At 39.0% G+C, this 21636-nt stretch overlaps 1 long non-coding RNA gene across 1 annotated transcript; it reads left to right on the top strand.

Annotated features, from left to right (window-relative positions):
- The first annotated feature begins 949 nt into the window (after window positions 1-949).
- Window positions 950-15877, top strand: LOC143690173 (uncharacterized). Its single transcript, XR_013179023.1, has 3 exons — window positions 950-1183; window positions 3623-3784; window positions 15656-15877. It is a non-coding gene; the product is annotated as an uncharacterized LOC143690173 (long non-coding RNA).
- The last annotated feature ends 5759 nt before the right edge of the window (window positions 15878-21636 follow it).

Genomic DNA, 21636 nt, shown 5'->3' with positions numbered 1-21636 from the left:
CAGGAATGAAGGTTTGGGTCACCCCACCAGGCAAAGAACCACGGCCAGCTGAAGTGCTTGCTGAGGGTAAAAAAAACAAGTAATGGGTAGTGGAAGAAGGCAGTGACAAATGTGGACTGTGACCACATGATCAGTTGCGAAAACGAGGACTATAATGGTATGATTATTTTTTCCTTGCTTTGTAATTAATATCTATGTATTTATACATAAGTCAAATATCTTTTTTCCTATTCATTTTATCCCCTTTATCATATGACATAAACTGTTTTGTTCATGTTATGGTGTTTAAGTCATAAGATATCAAATTTAAGCATGGATATTACCCAAGGACTTGCACCTTATTCTGGAGAGATTTAATGCATTTCCAGTTGTACATGTGACAGTTGATTATTGTTAGGCAAAGAAAAATATGTCTGTTATTGTATTCTATTTAGAGATTAAGTATGATTTAAGGTGACATGTATAGCTCTCAAGCTGACAAAGGGTGGGCTGTCATAGTCAGGTTCATGTGTCAATTTGGCCAGGTGGTGGTGCCTGGTTTGTCTGGTTGGACAAGCACTGGACTGTCTATTGCTAGAGGACATTTCATGGACTTAAATCATGACTATGTTGGTGGCATCCACACCTGATTGTATTTGCTAAGGGGACTGTCTTATGCAATGAGAGATGCTTAATCTAATCACCAGAAGGTTTTTAAGGAGGACTCAGAAGAGCCACTCACTCTTCCTGCTTCAGCCAGCCAGTCTCTCCTGAGAGTTCGCTGTGAGCCTTCATCAGAGCTGCCAGCTTGTGGCCTGCCCTACGGACCTTGGACTCCACATCCCCACGGTTACATGAGACACTTTGATAAATTTTATATTTACAGATATCTCCTCCTGATTCTGTTTCTCTAGAGAACCCTAGCTATTACACGGTACAATAGATAGAATGAATAATGGAATGGGAGAATGCTTAGGAAAGGATTCTCAAAGGAGGTGATAGTCTATTGGCATCTTGAAAGTAAATAGCAGTTATTACAGGAACAACTCAGGCAGAAGAAAGCATGTGCAAAGGAACAGATGGGTGGAGGCTGACTAGTCAGCATCATGTCTGGAGCCTGGGAACAAGGAAGCCCGGTAGGTCTTCAGGCATCAGAATCAGAGCAGCTCTGTGTAGCACCATCTCTGAATTTCACCTCCAAGGGGTAAGTAGCTCCTTATAAAAAATTCAGGCATGTCCTTATGGGCCCAGAGCTGTAAGGGACTCAACTTATAGGTGGTGAACCCCATTGTTATCAAAGAAAGCTGGGTCATGGAAAGCAAGGAAAAATCACTGCCTAATAGCCCCTCTTTAATCACATTAGGGGTTGAGACCAAGTTCCTTTGACTTGCAGTTCTTCAAAATTGGTTTTTTTTTTAATTGACTCTATTCCTTTAGCATCATTCCCTTTGTTTTCTCCAAGATTTATGGTAGTGGTTTCAAGTGTGATTTCCATTAGATTGCTTAGAATTTCCCTAAATCATTTATAAAGTTGTCACATGCACTCATACTGTCTCTCAGTATTTTTGTTATAGTTTTATTTTTAAATTAATTCACTAAGTAATATGCTTTTTTTTGTTTTTGTTATTGTATTACTTCAGTTAATTGACTGGCTTTCATACAGTACATGCTGGGGTAGCGAAGTCCCACCATATTTTCAGAGCAACACTATGTCACATCCCTTCCGATAGATTGATGTTCCCATCTCAGCATATTCCCTTAGTGGGAAAAACAAGGGTATGTGTTCAGGTGAGCAGAGAAGGGGAGGGGGACAAAAATCGAGAAATGGGAACGGTATCTTATAATTTGTGAAAATCAGAACTAAGTCTCTTTGTTTTAAAAAAACACCAAAATTTTCATATATTCTGGACCTCAAAATCCCCTTGAACATATTTATCCTACCTTTTCCTATCTGAATGGAAAGGACGAGCCTCACTCCTTTAGCCTGCCACAGGTCCTCATTACATTTACTGTCTTGAGAGGTGGATTTACTGTGCTTTCTAGTTCCCTCATCTCTGATCTCAGCTCCTCTGCAATTCCCACCCACCCTCAATCACCTGTCTACTTCCCTTTCTCCCACCCTCTTGGCCTTCTCTCCTTTCCTCTCTCTAACAAACTGTTTTTCAGGACGAACTTCTCACATGGTCTTGCTTTAGTATCATTAGGATGAGAGGGGTTAAAAGGAAAACTTGGAACATGAAGGCTTTCTGAACTAAAGCCTTCACTGTTAAAATAGCCTTTGGTTCTAATCTCTGCCACTAGGGGTCGCTAAGTAATCTAATTAAATACCCAATCTACGACTGGCATTGAGCTGAGGCAGAAATAAAAACTGTCACGTGTTGTCTGTAACAGCTTTTTCAAAACATCAGGATGAATCCTTGGAATATGAATTGGAAAGTTCATGAACTAACAAGAGCACATGAAGGGGTTTAGTCTGTATTGGGGGAAAATGAATAAATCCTTTATATTTTTGATGTCCTTTCTTTTTTTCTCTCCTATTAAATTGGAAATCCTGCTGCCTTCCTTTTCATTAGCACAACTGGATTTCATATAGTCTGAATGCAGTGGCTGGACAAGCAGCACCTGCTGGGACCTAGTCTAATTCCCCTGAGTTCACATATATATATATATATATATATATATATATATATATATATATATATATATATATATATATGAGTTAAAATATATATAAATTTTTAAAGGTGCTGACTTGAAGTACCTGAAAAGAAGGCTCAGTAAACATAATACTTGCCTTTAGGAATAACTTTGGGGAAGCTCCTATACATCCTTCAAGATTCAGATCAAATGACTCCCTCCTCTGGTCAAACCTTTCCAGCAACCCCGGCAGGCCCTCCTTTCTCTTCGTTCCCATAACACAGATGTTCATTCTTCCACGTGGCATTTTTTACTGTACCAGGTCCTTGTTTAGGTATCTGTCTTCCCCATAGACTGCAATCTGCCTGAGCACAGCTACCACTTTAGAGAGCCACTTCTTAGCACTCGCTGCTCTTGCTGCCTCTTTGACTCCTTCCACCAGTGGATAATTTACCAGCCAGCATGCAATTACCAGCTCCCCTAAGCACTTCACTGCAGGTTTCTCTCCTGTTATTTCAGCAGAAGGTAAACTGTGTATGTTTTGTGTTTTAAAATATTGTGCATTTAGAAAGAGTAATCAAGAGATCATTAACATGTGGAAAGAGGCTTTCTTTGGCTAGTGTCTCCAAGTGTTTATAAAAGGAGTTGCTTTTTATTCCTCCATTGCCAATCCATTTTAAATCAGTCATACTGCAGAGGAGAGAGTGTGTTTGCAAGAGATGCTAAATCAACACTTAAATCAATGGTAAATTTTTAAAGCAAATGACTGCACTTCTCCTTCCTGAGACAAATAACTTGCGATTTAAGAAACATCTTTTCTTAACGAATTTAATGTGCTTGAAAATTCAAACAAATGCTTCAAAGTGTTACCTGTCGTTGCTTCTAAATTTTCTATATGAGCTTAGTTTTCTAAAATAAATGTAAATTACTTTAAGAATGGTATAATGTGATGAAATTCAGCCCGTCTTTATTTAATGCTTACTATGCGCCTGATACTATGTTGAAGGAAGGAGGAGATCTGAGCATCCCTGGCATTTGTCCACAAGAAGCCCAACAGTTAATGGAGCCAGGATAGCAAGGATTCTAGGTACAATTTGCTAAGAGCCAGGAACCCAGAGGAAGACTGGATCAGTCCTGTAAGGGAAGATATGGTCAGGAGGTTTCACAGGTAGGTGTGATATTTAACTAGAATATTTCCTAAATCAGGATGCTTTACAATTTCTGCTTCATGGCTTAACTAAATTGAAGCACAGAGGGATTTAGACAATGCTTGCATGGAGTTTTAAAAAAAAAATCTAGGTTTTAAAATTTTTATTAATTGATCAGATATGTTTTTCACTCAAAACAATAAAGTTATTAGAATAAATTGAAGTGAGATTTTCTGTTATTGCATTGGCAGAGCCCTCACATAGTGGGTTTCTAACTTTGGCATACTTTGCAATCATCTAAGGATGTTAAAACACGGATTATTCCCCCAATGTTATTGAATTGGAACCTCCTGGGATAGGGAGGCAATGTCTTATTAACAAGGTCTCCTTGTGATTATGGCTTAAGAACCTTTTTATAAGCTATTTGACAATCAGAGGTAAAAGTTGGCTTAGAGGGCATGTTGTAATTACTAATATTATCTTCTGATTTACTCATGACTGTTCCTTCCTGAAGGGAACAATCGTATTTATTAGGCAATCTACTCTTTGTTCTAGATCCGCATATAGGTCATTTTTAAAAACAATTGCAGTACCCTCATGAGTACCATTTTAGAGATAAAACTTAAGCTTAGGAGAGGTTAGGAAACTCGATCAGGTTCACCTAATAGGTAATGAAATCAGTAATAAGCATGCTGAACCCCTGCTTCTTTTTTTTTTTTTTTTAATTTTTTTATTAATCAAAAAAAAGAAAAGAAATTAACACAACATTTAGAAATCATTCCATTCTACAAATGCACTCAGTAATTCTTAGTATCATCACATAGATGTATGATCATCATTTCTTAGTACATTTGCATCGATTTAGGAAAAGAACTAGCAAAACAGCAGAAAAAGATATAGAATGTTAATATAGAGAAGAGAATTAAAATAATAATACTAATAATATATATATATATAAAAAGGAAAAAGAAAAAAAACAAAAACAAAAGATACAAACACACAAACACACAAACAAAAAACCATATTTCAGGTGCAGCTTCATTCAGTGTTCCAACCTAGTTACATTACACTTAGGTATTATTGTGCTGTCCATTTTTGAGTTTTTGTATCTAGTCCTGTTGCACAGTCTGTATCCCTTCAGCTCCAATTACCCATTATCTTACCCTGTTTCTAACTCCTGCTGGTCTCTGTTACCAATGATATATTCCAAGCTGATTCTCGAATGTCGGTTCACATCAGTGGGACCTTACAGTATTTGTCCTTTAGTTTTGGGCTAGACTCACTCAGCATAATGTTCTCTAGGTCCATCCATGTTATTACATGCTTCATAAGTTTAGTCTGTCTTAAAGCTGCATAATATTCCATTGTAGGTATACACCACAGTTTGTTTAGCCACTCGTCTGTTGATGAACATTTTGGCTGTTTCCATCTCTTTGCAATTGTAGATAATGCTGCTATAAACACTGGTGTGCAAATGTCCGTCTGTGTCTTTGCCCTTAAGTCCCTTGAGTAGATACCTAGCAGTGGTATTGCTGGGTCGTAATCCATTCTGCCATTCTATGTCTTTTGATTGGGAAATTCAGTTCATTAACTTTTAGTATTATTACTGTTTGGATAATATTTTCCTCTACCATTTTGGCTTTTGTATTATATATATCATATCTGATTTTCCTTCTTTCTACACTTTACTCCATACCTCTCTCTTCTGTCTTTTCGTATCTGACTCTAGTGCTCCCTTTAGTATTTCTTGCAGAGCTGGTCTCTTGGTCACAAATTCTCTCAGTGACTTTTTGTCTATAAATGTTTTAATTTCTCCTTCATTTTTGAAGGACAATTTTGCTGGATATAGGAGTCTTGGTTGGCAGTTTTTCTCTTTTAGTAATTTAAATATATCATCCCACTGTCTTCTAGCTTCCATGGTTTCTGCTGAGAAATCTACACATAGTCTTATTGGGTTTCCCTTGTATGTGACAGATTGTTTTTCTCTTGCTGCTTTCAAGATCCTCTCTTTCTCTTTGACCTCTGACATTCTAACTAGTAAGTGTCTTGGAGAACACCTATTTGGGTCTATTCTCTTTGGGGTGCGCTGCACTTCTTGGATCTGCAAATTTAGGTCTTTCATAAGAGTTGGGAAATTTTCAGTGATAATTTCTTCCATTAGTTTTTCTCCTCCTTTTCCCTTCTCTTCTCCTTCTGGGACACCCATAACACGTATATTTGTGCGCTTCATATTGTCATTCAGTTCCCTGATCCCCTGCTCAAGTTTTTCCATTCTTTTCCCTATAGTTTCTGTTTCTTTTTGGAATTCAGATGTTCCATCCTCCAGTTCACTAATTGTAGCTTCTGTCTCTTTAGATCTACCATTGTAGGTATCCATTGTTTTTTCCATTTTTTCTTCTTTGTCCTTCACTCCCATAAGTTCTGTGATTTGTTTTTTCAGATTTTCTATTTCTTCTTTTTGTTCAGCCCATGTCTTCTTCATGTCCTCCCTCAATTTATTGATTTGGTTTTTGAAGAGTTTTTCCATTTCTGTTCGTATATTCAGCATTAGTTGTCTCAGCTCCTGTATCTCATTTGAACTATTGGTTTGTTCCTTTGACTGGGCCATATCTTCAATTTTCCGAGCGTCATTCATTATTTTCTGCTGGTGTCTGGGCATTTGATCAGATTTCCCTGGGTGTGGGACCCAGCTGGTTGAAAGCTTTTTCTGTGAAATCTCTGGGCTCTGTTTTTCTTTTCCTGCCCAGTAGGTGGCGCTCGTGGCGCTCGTCTGTCTGCACGGCAGTCGGCTCGGGAAACCGCGCGTGGAGGCGGGGGTTGCTGGCCGCCGCGGCTTGGGAGAGTGCCGGTCCTAATTGCCCAGCTGGCCCGAAATGCCAAGCGTGACAGGAGGGCCCCGCTATCCAACGTTCCCAGTCAGACTGGGGAGCCACGTGCGTGGAGAGGACCCCAGTCGCCAGCCGCCCCGGCCGGGAAAACGCGCGCCCCTCGGGTATCTCACTGCAGCAGATTCTCCCTGCCCGTTCAGCTGTTCCAGAATGGGGTACGCTGTCTTTTTGGTCTCTGTCGTGACTCCAGGAGCTGTTTCGTATTGTTTCTGTTTCTTTAGTTGCTTTTCTGGAGGAGGAACTAAGACCCGCGCGTCTTACTAAGCCGCCATCTTCCGAACCCCTGCTTCTTGCCCATTTGAATAAATCCAGCTTATCTCAGCCCCAGAAAGGTCAATTAAAAAAAAAATCCTGCAAGGTATTTAAGTCATTTATATTAAAAAGAAAAGATGATGGTGATTTTCTCACTTGGCTGCTCTGAACTGGCTGCTGACAACTCAATTTCTGGGGAAGCAATAAATAGCTTTCTGACACTCTCTCAGGTGCCCCCATCCTGCCCTCGGGCCTCTTCCTGGCACTCCTGTATCAGAAAGCAAATACGGACAAATGTAAATGAGTTACTTGTGCCTTACCCTCACCATGCCTTTTAGCTGGTGTTACTGAGTTCCCTTGAGCATGAATTTCAGGGGTGGGACTTCTAAAAGTACTCAATTTGCTGGTACAATGCATTGGATTACATTTGCACAAACCACTCCTTTTGTAATTGGGCAACTGGGATTCAGCCAAATGCAAGCAGAAAACTTCTAACACACTGGATCTTTTCCTTTGGCTGGCTAATTGATGCCTGAGGACAATTTTGGCTGTAACCAAAATGAAACTTGAGAGCACTGATTCTTGATGACCTCAAGAAAAGTTAAGAGAACCAGGACCTGAGATGGGTCAGCCTAGTTCAAACCTGAGATAACCTCGGAAACTAATGTCACAGAATTTCTAATCCTTAATCTACAGGGGCATTTGAGACATCATAGGAGGCTTGTGGTTGTCACTGACAGACTCAAAAAGACAGATGGAATTTTTCCCTTTGCTGAGCACGTGAAAAGATAGCTCCTAATTGTAGAACATTGTTAAGGAACAAACATTTTGCAAATGGATTTGTCTACAGTATTTTATCGGCGATGGGTGGCATTGAAAATTTTGCACTATTTTGTTTGCTTTTAATTATAGTGACACTTGCAGTCTCTGAGAACTGTGAAGTACGTGTAACAGCAGAGCTTTCATAATTATGTCTTTAATAATGAAAATCTTGAGTTCAAAGCTGATACTCTAAAGGTACTCAGTTAACAGTTTGAAAATCAATGGGGATAATAAACAATAAAAATATATAATGAAAAATAAAAGTTCAGCAACAGAGTTTTATTCTTATGAAATCATTGTTAGACAGATTTAAGGGCTTGTACCAGAAAAAAAAAAATCTAAAAAACTGTATCATCTATTTATGTATCTATAATCAAACTTTTTTTTACCTTGCATTTGCCCATTTAAAAATGGGTCAGCTTTTGTACATATATAAGACTGTGTGTGTGTCTACGTGTTCATGTGTGCATGTTTCTTCATGTAATGATAACTTAGTGTGTCTGCTTCCAATAATGACTATTTAGTGTGTCTATATTAATGGAGTTGCAAAGTCATCAACCCTCGATTCTGGGACAGAGGTTAAAAAAATGTTTCAAAACCCTCTCACGAAGGGTGCCATGACAAGTTCTCTCTGCCTCACTTCCTGCCCAAAGAGCGTTGTTTGTTCTTATTTATAAACTGATCCATCATTTTCCTGAAATGGATAACCAATGGTCCAAGTTTTAATGCTATTTTTCAACTTGACTTTTATGAAAGCTGCAATTTCAGTAGCCTGAGAAGCCGATTTAGCCGGCACCTAAACATTCTCCTTTCAATAAACCATCCAGGCAAGATAATCCAGCTGATTGCAAAAACAGCAGAACTCTCTCTACACAGGCAGTTCAGGAGTTGGCAGAGGTGGTGGGAATTTTGCTGGGCAGTGTTCTGGACAGCCTGTCCCATCTTGTCCGTCTTTATCCCATTGTTCCCTACAGCACGGCCTCCACTGTAATATCAGGCATTACCATGGGCTGCTCAGCCCACGTGTATGAAGGTTGAAAGTTAACTTAATGACACAACCCAGAGGAAGTACTGAATCCCATCTGTTCTTTGGGAACAGAAACAAACTGTGTCCTAACTTGGATTATTACTTTTTATCCTGGGAGCTCAGTAAGGTTAAATTGTATTGATGCATGTGAAACTAAGTAGAAAATTGAGGACAGTCTCTGCATAAAATAAGAAACCACCCCATTACATAGACACACATACATGCATACAGGCACACATGTGTACATACTGTAGAACAATATTTGACTGGAAGATTTAGCTGTAGAGGGAAATGTTTTCTCCCCTAACCATGTCCATTGTATTTGCCCTTGAAAATGGATCAGTATTTGTGCATGTGTGTTTGTGTGTGTGTGGTCTTATTTTATTCCGAGAAAGTCTTCGATTTTCTATTTACCTTTAGCTCATGGAGGAAGAAAATTTTGCCAATTCTTTTGCTCTCGTGCTGAGGACTGGCTCTTAACTTCTCTTTTCGTCTTTTACTCACTCTTTCCCCTAGGAGAAGACGTGGCTGATCTGATTGGTCCCTGGGTCAGAGATTGCTAGTTGCTACAACCATTCACCACTTCTTCCTTACTAATACACTGTGATCCCTGTGATTTTATTCACATCAGCAATATAACCAGATAATAGACTATCTATGGCAACCTACCTTGCAGCTAGAGGAGGACAATGAGATATAAGCAGTTGTTGGGTGAGGTTTCCAGGAAAACTGATTCAGCTGGGAGGCATGTCCTTTGCTCTCCTGCTGCCTTCTTTTCTGTTGTCTGGGACAATGTCTCAATGCTATGGCTGGAACTGCAGCAGCTATCTTGCATCTCCAAGGACACCCTGAAAATAGAAGCTACAGGCTAAGTATATGGAGTTGGAAATAGAAAGATCCTTGGTTCCTGATGATTGTGAAGCACATGACCAATTCAGGCTTACTTATCTCCAAATTTATTTTTGTGGGTATGATGGTTTAAAGTTGTTTTATATCCCAGAAAAGCCATGTCTTTTTACTGATCCAATCTTGTGGGGTAACCGTGTTTCTTTTAATCCTGATTCAATATTGTAGCATGGAAACCCTTTGACTGGATTGTTTTCATGGAGATGTGGCACACTCAATTGTGACTGTGACCTTTTAATTAGATGGAGATCTGATCCCATGCACATTCAAGGTGGGTCTTGATTAGTTTACTAGAATGCTTTAAAAAAGGAAACATTTTGGAGTTGTTTCAGAGATGACAAAGATGCAGACTTCTGAAAATGCTTGGAGTGCCAACAGAGAGAGCAGACACCTAGACACGGACGTTTGGGGATGCAGGGCCCAACAGATATTGCCATACACCTTACCACGAGATGCTAAGCAAGCCAAAACTTGGAGTTGTGTCCCAGAGTGACTAAGTGAAGGTCCACAGACACTTAGAAAGGAAATCACTGGTGTCAGACACTGGAAGCAATGGAACCGGGAATAAGGACCAGCAGATGCCTTCCCATGTGACAGACATCAGCATTTCTTGAGCAAAGGGTATCTTTCCCTGGATATTATCATAGTCTTAGAACTATGAATTTGTAGGTTAATAAATTCCCTTTTTAAAAGCCATTCCATTTTGAGTATATTGCATTCCAGCAGCTTTAGCAAACCAAACCAATGGGGAAAAAATAAATTGCTGTCTTTTTAAAGTCACCATAATTTCTTTTTTTATTTTTTAATACAGCTGAACCTACACTGTTACAAACCACATTAAGGTTGCATAGTCAAGAACAGCTTCTCCCTGCCTTTTTTACAACCCCTTCTCCCTTCCCTCAACTTTTGCCCTCTTTGTAGTTTCACATTTCCGAGTGGCAAGACCAGTACTTGGTCTACTTATCACATGAGAATTGAAAGCACAGGGGAGTTTGCTATCACTGAACACTTATACAAAGTAGCAGTCCTGCCTCTTAATTTAAATAAAATTGCCAATCAAATTATTAATCAGTTCCAGTTCTATAAGGAAGAGCAAGTAATGAGGGATAGAGAAGAGTAGATGTTTCTTTTATTAAACTTCTGAGAGGTTAGAAGTGTGCGTGGAAATTCTGTTTTCTATGGGATGAGAGGGAATATGGGAAGAGGAAGAGAAAGTTTCCCTAGGGATACAAATCCTCAGATTCATTATGTTTGTTTAGATTTCCCACATTAGTCTTAGCTTGTATTTAATTTTGACTTCTTTAGATGCTTTAAAGGGAAAGAAGGGCTGGAGTGGAGAGATAGGTCACTGGATCCATGGCCCTTCAGTACAACATGATTTACCTCTCTGTAGCTGGTGGCTCTGAGGAGAAACCAGAGAGTTCAGGAAGCAGGGATGTTTCTCCACACAATGGCGGTATGCATGCTTTCTTCCACTTGCATCTCCCAGGGCACGGAGACAGTAGACTGTGGTTCTCCTTCCTGCTTTGAGATTTATGCTTCGTGAATTCTGGACTCTGTGCGTAAATTGTGAATGAAGGAGCAGGAAAATTATTTTGTTACAGATGCATTTATTTTACAATGAATTAAGGGTAGGCAGTCAAAATTTGTGATGGCTATTTGGCACTCAGGACTTAATGCACAGCACTTCCCAGGATGGTCCATGGATGATTAAACTTGCAATATGTACAGTCAAGAATATGTAGGGCACCCTTTCCACATTTCGGAATATTATTCTCCCTGTCAACTATCTTAAAAGAAATCTTAAGGAAGGATTTATATCCTTTTGATTGAGGTCCAAAATTGATTTGAACATCACCTCCTAAGCACCATTTTCCTTTTCAGTAAGATGAAGGCGGCATGTTCTACATTATTTTAAAAAGGGTCATCAGAATTGAGAATTTTTGCCAAGAATATCTGTCTATTTTAGAATCAGAATTTATTTTTCAGGTAATTGTAATAAACTGGAGTAAAAGCCTGGAGCTTGAATCTCAAAGCTGTGTGTGCATGTGCATGCACGTGAGTGTGTGTGTGTCCCCTGGACCACCCATTTGGAGCAAATATGCCTCACATGGGTCACTGCCATGTTACAAGAAATGATTAACCGCACATATGTTTTAAATTCAACTGCTGCACTGTGACTCTATTTAAAGCTACCTGGTGTTCAGTGTGGCCTGTTTCATAATAATAATACCTTGCGTTTACATATCACCTTTCTGTGGAAAACACAGTTTTCAAAAATATATTCAGGTATTATCACAAATGTGGGTGGCAGGTGTTGTTCCTTTCTTCTTCTAGTCTAGGAAAATGAAGAAACAGAAAGCAGTTACATGACTCGTGAGCTCATTAAAGCACTGGTAAAACCTAGACCCATATTTGCCTTCCATTTCATATAGTATAATTTGTTAAACCAATTATTGATATTTTTCATTCAACTTTAAGGTCCAAATTGTGTTCCATAGAATTCACCCTCTTAAAATGCACAATTCAGTGTTTCTTTGGTATATTCACAAAGTTGTGCAATCATAACCATTATCTAATTTCAGAACATTTTCTGCCTCTATAAATTTACCTATTCTGGACATTTCATATAGAAGCAATCATGCTATATCTAGCCTTCTAGTATCTGACTTCTTTCACTTAGCATAATATTTTCAAGTTTTGTCCATGATTATAATACTTCATTTTTATGGTTGAATAATAGTCCGTGGTATGAATATACCAATTTGGTTTATCCACATGTCCGCCTTTTGACAATCATGTAAAATATTGCTAAACACATTTGTACACAAGTTGTTGTGTGGATGTATGTTTTATTTTTCTTGGGTATATATATGTAGAAGTGCAATTGTTGAGTCATATGGTAACTCTATGTTTAATTTTTGAGTTTCCAAAGTGGCTGCATCATTTTACATTTCTACCAGCAATATATGAGGGACCCAATTTCTTCAGATCCTTGCCAACACTTGCTATTGTCTTGTTTATTATAGTTATCCTAGTGGGGGTGAATTGGTATCTCATTGTGATGCCTATTGTTATTTGTGTCTGTGTGTGCTATATGGTGAGGGTCACATTTCACTCTTTTTCCATGTGACTTTCCCATTATTATAGCACCATTTGTTGATTGGGGGTGGGGGTGGCAGAGGGAGTGCATGGGCCGGGAATCAAACCCAGGTCTCCAGCATGGCAGGTGAGACTCTACCACGGAGCCACCCTTGCACCCCCTCCTGTTGTTGATGTTTTGGTTGTTGTTGTTTCTGACATGGGCAGGCTCTGGGAATCTAACCCGGGTCTCCGGCATGGCAGATGAGAACTCTGCCTGCTGAGCCACCATGGCCCACCCTCCTCTTGGTTTTTAAACAGTGAAAAATGATGCAAAGCTAGACATCTTCAGTCATTTTCTAACCTGGGAGAGTGGGTCAGGCGGCCCAAGAAAAGAAACCCCTTTCATCACTAGACTGCCATTTATTTTCATCACCTGTTGGGCTTTCTGCTGCCTGCAGATAAGCAGAGAAGAAAGAGAAGACTCTTCTTGAGGGCTCACCTCCTCTCCTTTGTCCCATACTCGGTTTACATGGAGGCTTTTCCAATTTTAGCTTCCAGCTCTGCACAGAAACTCTTCTACTATTGAAACCCAGCACAATGCATTTCCTATAATCATTTTTTTCAGCTGTTCTGGAATTCTCTTTTCTCCCCCATTTGATGTAGTGATACTAAATACCTGATGCATGTTGTTACTGTCTCAGTAATTTTGGAGATGGGGAAATTGAAGATGAGTACAAGGGCAATCCCCTTGGCCACACAGCTATCACTAGTGAAATAGCACTAACTGGGGAGGGATAAGATATTGGTCTCACCTGCCCAGGTGTTTAGTTCTTCTTGCCCTTTTCTCAGACTCTGAAATGGTTTGGAGGATTTCCTTACACTGGAAAATCCTGAAAAATGATTTCTTCATTCCCCCTCCCCCATATGATAAAAGAATTCTGGAGGGAGTTACAGAGCTAAGTAGGCCTGGGATGACTTGATTGTATATTTAATTATAATTTCAATTATTCCATTAGACCATTTTTGTCTCCTGAGGCAACTCTTCTGCTAAGATATTTTCTGACAATTACAAGAGAAGCTTGCAAATCTTTTTCTTAATGAATGTACGCATGGTCCTATCTGCAGGGTCAGTTTAGATTTGGATTCATTTCTTGGTTTGGCAGGTAAGAATAATGAAGACTAATTCCCATATATGCAGTGCAACCATCACCATTTTTCTTGCCTATCAGATAGATTCCAGCATTATTTCAAGGGTGACTCCTCACTTAAACACAATGTTCCCCTCACCACATAGTCTATGCCTTCCCTGGTTTTTAAAATGAAGTATTAGAATAGATGGCAACAAGCCAGACTTTCAGTAAATGGGAAAGAGGATGCAAATTTCAACATACCACTCGGAATGGAAGTGAAAGGGACCTTTAGTTTTAAGGCTCTATTTAAATTGACATCATACGTCTTGACATTGAGAGTTGAATCATGTGTTTTCTTATCGTTTAAAACACCAGAATGAAAAACATATCTCCAGATGCTTCCCCACTCCCACCTATCACAAACCCTCCAAGATTCTTAAAGAACCCTCTGAGAGTGAATATCTAGAAAATGGACACTATCATTTCCCTATGCCTTAAGCATATATTTTACATGGCATGACAAATGAGGCCTGATTTTCTTTCCTATATTTTATTCATTCCTATATGAAAAACTAAAAGTTGCTCCTTTTCTCAGAGAGAAGATATGATGGGAGTATATATATTTCTCTCATTTGTTCTCTGGAAGGTTTACATGTATCTGTGTGTGTGTGTGTGTGTGTGTGTGTGTGTGTGTGTGTGTGTTTAAAAATCTTCAGGGTAAAACTATAGAAGAAATGAAGAGAATGATGGCAAATAAATTTTAATTAAAGTGCTGCATTAAAGGTAACTCCTGAGAGCTGCTCTTCCAGATGTCATAAAAAATAACACCGCATTCATTACAGAGGTAAATATGAGCTCAAAATAAATGTGCCCATTGAATATTGTGAAAAAAGTCATTTAATTTAAGGCTTGCCTCAAGTTTAAAAACAAAAACACTTTTTAAAAATGCTTCCTTTTAATTCTAATTCCTACTAACTTTCAGGGAGGTAGTTGTTTTAGAGTTGCAAGAATGTTTTACAGGAGATTTTTTTCTGACACTCATTCTCTGATATGAATCACATATGTTTTAGCTCACTAAAGCTGCCAAAATGCAATATAAGAGAAATTAACTGTCTTTTAATAATAGAAACTTATTAGTGCACACGCTTACAGTTCTGAGGCAATGAAAATGTCCAAATCAAGGCATCATCAGATGATACCTGGACTCCTTCACCCCGTGGCAAGGTTCATGCCATCTGCATCTCTCCCTTCTCTCACCAGTTTCGTTGCTTCCAGCTTCTGGCTTCGGTGGCTTCCTCTCTGTTTCTGTGGCTTCCTTTCTCAGCTTCTTTGTATTTCTCTCTGTCTTTCATCCTCTTATAAAGGACTTCAGAAGAGGATTAAGACCCACCTGGGGCATATCTCCATTGAAATAACTTAATCAAAAGGCCCCACTCACAAAAGGTCTACACCCACAATGAATTAGCTTTAGAACGTGATCTTTTCTGGGGTCCATAAACCCTCCAAACCATCACTGCATCTTACTGATATTTGGGATGATTCTTATAGTGGATTCAGCTTTAAAATAAGACAGATATGAATTTTTCTATTAGAAATTTTTTGAATTGGGAAAATTATCGATAATTTAAACATTTGGGGGTATGTTCAATCTTAAATCATTGTTGTGTTTGATTATTAACATACACAAAAATACTCTGTCTCGTGGGGCCCATACTCTTTCTCATGCCTTCTCTCTTCTCTAGCTTCAGCATTGCTTCCTACCCCTGTTCCAAACTCTTCCAGTGTCCACCTTATCAACACTGCGATCATCTCAGCAGCAGGAAAAATGCCACAGATATGGAGACAGAAAGCTTGCATTTGCATCCGAATTCTATCATTTGTTCATCTTGTGACTTTGGATAAATTATTTGCCTTCTCTGCAATAATTTCATCTATGAAAGTGGAAAATGCTTGATGCTTATTATTACTATTATGTTTGTTTGTTTGTTTTTTTACACGGGCAGGCACCGGGAAACGAACGCAGGTCTCCGGCATAGCGGACGAGAACTCTGCCTGCTGAGCCACCATGGCCTGTCCATTGCTACTGTGTTTTAAAAATCTGATTTTCTATACAAAGCCTTACTATCCAAATTTCTTTAGAATCAACAGTGGCTTAAACAATTAAGTATGCCAGTAATTCCCCTCTGGTTTATCCCCTAATATTTCTTCTTCATGTTCACCATTAATACAGTTTTTGTCAGCATTTAAATAATTTATAATGATCTTTCCCCCAAAAGGATTTAACTCTTTTTTGCTGTTCAATACTGACATTTTTCTGCTTTTCATCATTTTTGGAAGTGGGTGAGTAATAGATAAAGTGAGTATTGATACAGCCTTACAAAACAAGTTGACCCATCTAAATTGTTTCTGGGACCACAGTTTCTCATAGGGGAGGATTTCCAGGAAAGATTTTTTGAGTAAAGTTGCTCTGTGCGATCACAGAGGCAGAAGAAGGGTGAAGGCGAGTGAGAGAGTCTTCAATACTACCTACTGCCTGGGTGGGAGTGAGACATGAACAGGAGTAAGCCTCAGGAAAGGGTGCAGTGGCCTTGGGGTTGTGGGCACCAAAAATTGATGAGGAGGGCTGTCCTGAGGAGACCTGACTAGAACAGAGAGTGGCCAATGAGAAGAATGGCTACCCTAGGGCTCTAGGGAAGAAGGCTCTGAATTCGTCCATGAGCAGAGGATGGCTTAGCCGCAAGCTGGGGGGAGGGCAGCGTGTGGGGTTCAGCCCAAGCTAGCATTGGGACACACATGGTGAAGATGGGAGGTGCATTGCTCCAGCAATAGTGATGCCACCGCACACCAGTTTTGATAGCAGCATGATTCACAATTGCTGAAAGATGGCAGCAACTCAAGTGTCCATCAGCCAAAAAACAGCTAAGCAAAATATGGTATATGCACGCAATGGAATAATATTCAACTGTAAAAAGGAATGAAGTTCTGATACATGAGACAACCTGGATGAACCTTGAAGACATCATGTTCAGTGAAATCAGCCAGAAACAAAATAAGCTAGACAAATATTGTATGATATCACTGACACCAAATCATTAGAATAAGCAAATTTATGGGATTAGAAACAAGAATATAGGTTACAGGGGCCAGGTTGGAATGGGAAGTTAATGCCTAAATTGTACAGAGCTTCTATGTGGGATGATGGAAAGGTTTTGGTAATTGATGGTGGTGATTGCAGCACAACATTGTGAATGTAATCAATAGCACTGATATATATACATATATATGTATATATATATATATTTGAATGTGGTTAAAAGGCGAAATTTTAGGTTGTATATATGTTACTAGAGTAGAATTTTAAAAAAAGGTTCATAGGATGAACAACACAAACAGGGAACCCTAAAGTAAACTATGGATTTGTTTACTTTGTTAATAGTATGATAATAAAATGTTCTTTCAACAGTTGCAACAAATGCACCACACTTATCAAGTTATTAAAAATAGGGTGGTATATGAGAACTCTATATTTTGTGCATGATTTTTCTGTAAGCCTATAATTTCTCTAATAAAAAAAATTTTTTTAAGTGATCCCCCATTCAGCTCAACAATGACAAGGAGTTATTTTAGTCATTGAGAATAATAATATTCCTTGCAGACATCTAAGATGCTGTAGAACATTTTTATTCCAAGCATATACGTATATACGTGGTAAATCTATGAAGGCATTCATTCATTCACTCATTCAAGTAATATTTATGATACTCCTATTGTAGGCCTATATAACCTGGTATGTTGTAGGGATATAATAATGAATGAGACAAATGAGTCCCTGCAGCCATAATTTATATTCTAGCCAAGGGAGTCAGACAATAAATGAAAAGAATAATATGGCGATATTATTATTTTCACCATATATCTGTGAAATATGCTGTGCTGTGAAAACTTTCGAAGAAGTAATATTTTAGATGAAGTGGTCATGGGAGTTGCCTTTGATATATACATATATATATACTTTTTTTCTTGTATGCTGTATGGCGGGGTCACATTTCATTCTTTTTCCATGTGAGTATCCCATTATTGCTGCACCATTTATTGAATTTTTGTTTGCTTGCTTGTTTGTTTGTTTTTGGGAAGTGCAAGGGCCAGGACTCAAACCTGGGTCTCCTGCATGGTAGGTGAGAATTCTATCACTGAACTACCCTTACATCCCCCTCTTTTGATATTTGAATTGTGAAAATTAGTCATCCACTTTGAGATCCATGCAAAGGGAACCATAAGTGGATTTAATAATATATAATGTTGCTGGGTTTTCTATATTTTAAATAAACCTCCTCTGAATATACAATGATCAGAAAGCTTCACTGAAAATAATTATTGACTACATTCTATATTTGAAACAATGAGTTAGATTCTTGAGCTATAAAGCCATGGCAACTGCCCTCCATGAATTGATGTTCTAGCAGGGGAAGTCAGCTATATAAACAATTGCAGTAAAAAGTAAGAACTGCTGTGATCAAGGTAAAATGGGAGATTTATTCAAAACGTGCCTTTAATGTAGTGGAAATACCAAGGCTGCTATTGTGTGTTGGGTGACAATTCTCTTGAGTCCCTCATGTTTGTGAACATGTCTTGTGAGCAGAGACTGATCACCTTTTGTTCTGGACTATCTTTTCAAAGATGTTTATATAGTGAACATCTTGGAAGTTAGAGATAGTGTCTCCTTCTAGGGCAGAGGGTCCCTTCAAGGCCATTTGGACAGGTTTTCTTGAAGCCCCTTTAAAAGATTGGAGTTTCCTAAACTCAGGGTTCCTCAGTTATAATGCAAATCCATTGGGCACACAGCTTCTACCTAAGTGTCATGGTCAGGTTCATGTGTCAATATGGCCAGGTCATGGTACCTGTTAGTCTGGTTGGGCAAGTGCTGGCCTGTCTGTTGCTATGAGGACATTTCATAGAATTAAATCATGATCACGTCAGCTGCATTCACAGCTAATTCCATTTGTAATCAGCCATGGGGAGTGTCTTCTGCAATGAGTGACATTTAATCTAATTAATGGAAGGCTTTTAAGCAGGATTTAGAAGAGACAGTTTCTCTCTTCCTGCTTCAGCTGGCGAGCCTCTCCTGTGGAGTTCATCCAGACCCTCCACAGGAGTCATCAACTTCACAGCCTGCCCTATGAATTTTGGACTCTATATTCCTATGGTTACGTGAGACACTTTTATAAATTTTATATTTATGGATATTTCCTGTGATTCTGTTTCTCTAGAGAACCCTAACTCATATACTAGGCCACTCCATACTGCTTGTGATGGTCAGGCTCATGTGTCAACTTGGCCAGGTGGTGGTGCCCAGTTGCCTGGTTGGGCAAGCGCTGGCCTGTCTGTTGCTGCAAGGACATTTCATGGACTTAAATCATGACCATGTTGGCTGCATCCACAGCTGATTGCATTTGTAATTAGTTAAGGGGAGTGTCTTCTGCAATGAGTGATTCTTAATCTAATCACCAGGAGGCTTTTACGAAGGATTCAGACGAGACAGTCACTCTTCCTGCTTCAGCCAGCCAGCCTCTCCTGAGAGTTCATTGAGGACCTCCATTGGAGCTGCTAGCTCATGGCCTGCCATACAGATCTTGGAGTCTTACATTCCCACAGTTGTGTGAGACACTTCTATAAATTTTATATTTATAGATATCTCCTGCTGATTCTGTTTCTCTAGAGAAACCTAGATAATACACTGCTTCATCAGATTTGGAGGGTAAGAGGAACCAGTAAGACTAATAAATACTGTGCCATAAGTAATAAAGTGTTTTGTCTCTGACTCAAGAGTATTGTGCTTTCTGCAAGCATCCATGCAATTATGGCTGCCTACCTTGTTAACAGGGAAGCAGGTAAAATTCCAGACCCTTCATAGTTCTTAGCATGATGGCAACATGCAGATTATTTGGCTTTCTAAGCCTTCATTTCTCATGTGTAATTTTGGAATAAAAATCCCCACCTTACAAAATCATTGTAAGTAAAAATTGAATAAGGTGACACCAGTGTGGCTGAGACTGTTAGCTGCTCCCTATTAACCATGCTTTCCTTTATCTATAACATAGAAAATTTGTACTGCGGCAATTCCCACCTAAAATAAGAAAAAAACTACATCTCCCAGCCTCACTTGCAGCCAGGTGTGAACAACAATAAAGTTTTGATCAGTAGGATACGAGCAGAAGTTATAGGTGCAATTTCAGTTGATGGTCTTGAAAGGGAATGCACTCCCTCTGTTCTTTCTCCTCTCCTCCTTCCTATTAGCAGGGGTATAAAGCAGTGGTAGGATATCATGGGCCATGTGGATAGGCAAAAATCCTACAGATGGTCAAGCAGTCTTTGTGAAGCCAGCATTCAAATCCTGGAGCTAATGCCTAGACTCTTTTGTGAGGGAAAAGTCCATTTCTGTCTTGTTTGTGCCATTCTTATTTGGCATCTCTATTATAGCAATGAACCTACATCCTAATTAATGGAGGATGAAATGATTAGACTGACATATTAGAAAGATCCTGCTGCTTATGGTAGAGAGAAGAAAACAGAGGAAAAGAAATTAGAAGGAGGGTGATCACCTTGCTACCTTAATTAGGTGCTTTTTTCCGAACATTTTGATTGTTGGCAAATTTTTGTCTTACCTAGTTTATAGACTCTTACAAGAACTTTGAATTCCATAATGAAATAAATTAGCGATATACTGAGTGTCTGTTAATTTAAACAGGATTCTTTATTATGGGTATTTTCACTTTTAAAATATTTTATGTTTCTTGAAAGAGTGAGCTGAAAAAGTGTTCCTCAATCTTATTTGAAAATGGACCCTTTCACCCTGAACATTCATGGCTAACAATGTTCTAGGGAGCACAGTTTGGGAAACCTTAATCCAGTACATAGTAGCTTCAAAGACACTTATCCAGCACTGTATAAATTGTTAATCTGAGATAACCTCAAAATAGAAACCTCCTACAAAACACTTCACAAAGAAGAATGTTTGTCAGATGAGAGGACAAAATGAACACTCATGCATGCACACACCCTTTTTCACAAACTAAAACCAAACATGGCAGCTTCCCCAAATACCACTTGATATAAGTGTTCCTCTATACAGAATTAGCATTAGGTTTTTTTTTTCTAAGGTGTGAATGAATAGGATAAGGAGGGAAAGGATACCCATTACTACCAAAATCCCACTTTGGAAAATCTTCATGAAGAAACTCCTTGAAGGAAACTCTCTGGAGTAAATATTAACTCATAGCAAGAGGTCAGGGTGCGTGGTGGATGACCTCCCTGCTCAGGAAGTTCATGACAATCTAACAGGCAAAATGAATGGAGGCAAAACAGAGTGCATGAAATCAGAATCCTGTGACTTTGGCTCTGGGAGTGTTTGATCTGGCGGGAGATATTTTCCATGAGTAACCGAGTCCTGTATAGCACTTACAGTATCAAATGACAGTATAAATTGGATCAACAATTAACCTCCCAATGCTGTCCACGGCCACGGTGAAGAAAAGTAACTCTATTTAAATTCTGCTTAGAATAATACTTGATGCAGAATCCTTGGGGGCAAAAAACTTCAAAATGGCAATCCTATGCCAGACATTCCTGCAGTTTTCTCAACAGTTGAGTTAATCCCTTGTGCTGGCAGAAGCCTGTTTTCATTCATTATTTTGGCCCATGTTGGCAAAGGAGTTCTTAGGCACGAAGGAAACAGAAACAGAGGTGTTGTGCCACCCTTGACACTG

Source organism: Tamandua tetradactyla, chromosome 7 (assembly GCF_023851605.1).
Source record: "Tamandua tetradactyla isolate mTamTet1 chromosome 7, mTamTet1.pri, whole genome shotgun sequence".
NCBI lineage: Eukaryota > Metazoa > Chordata > Mammalia > Pilosa > Myrmecophagidae > Tamandua > Tamandua tetradactyla.
The sequence above is the reverse complement of the archived record's forward strand: the minus strand, read 5'-3'. Positions and strand labels throughout refer to the sequence as shown.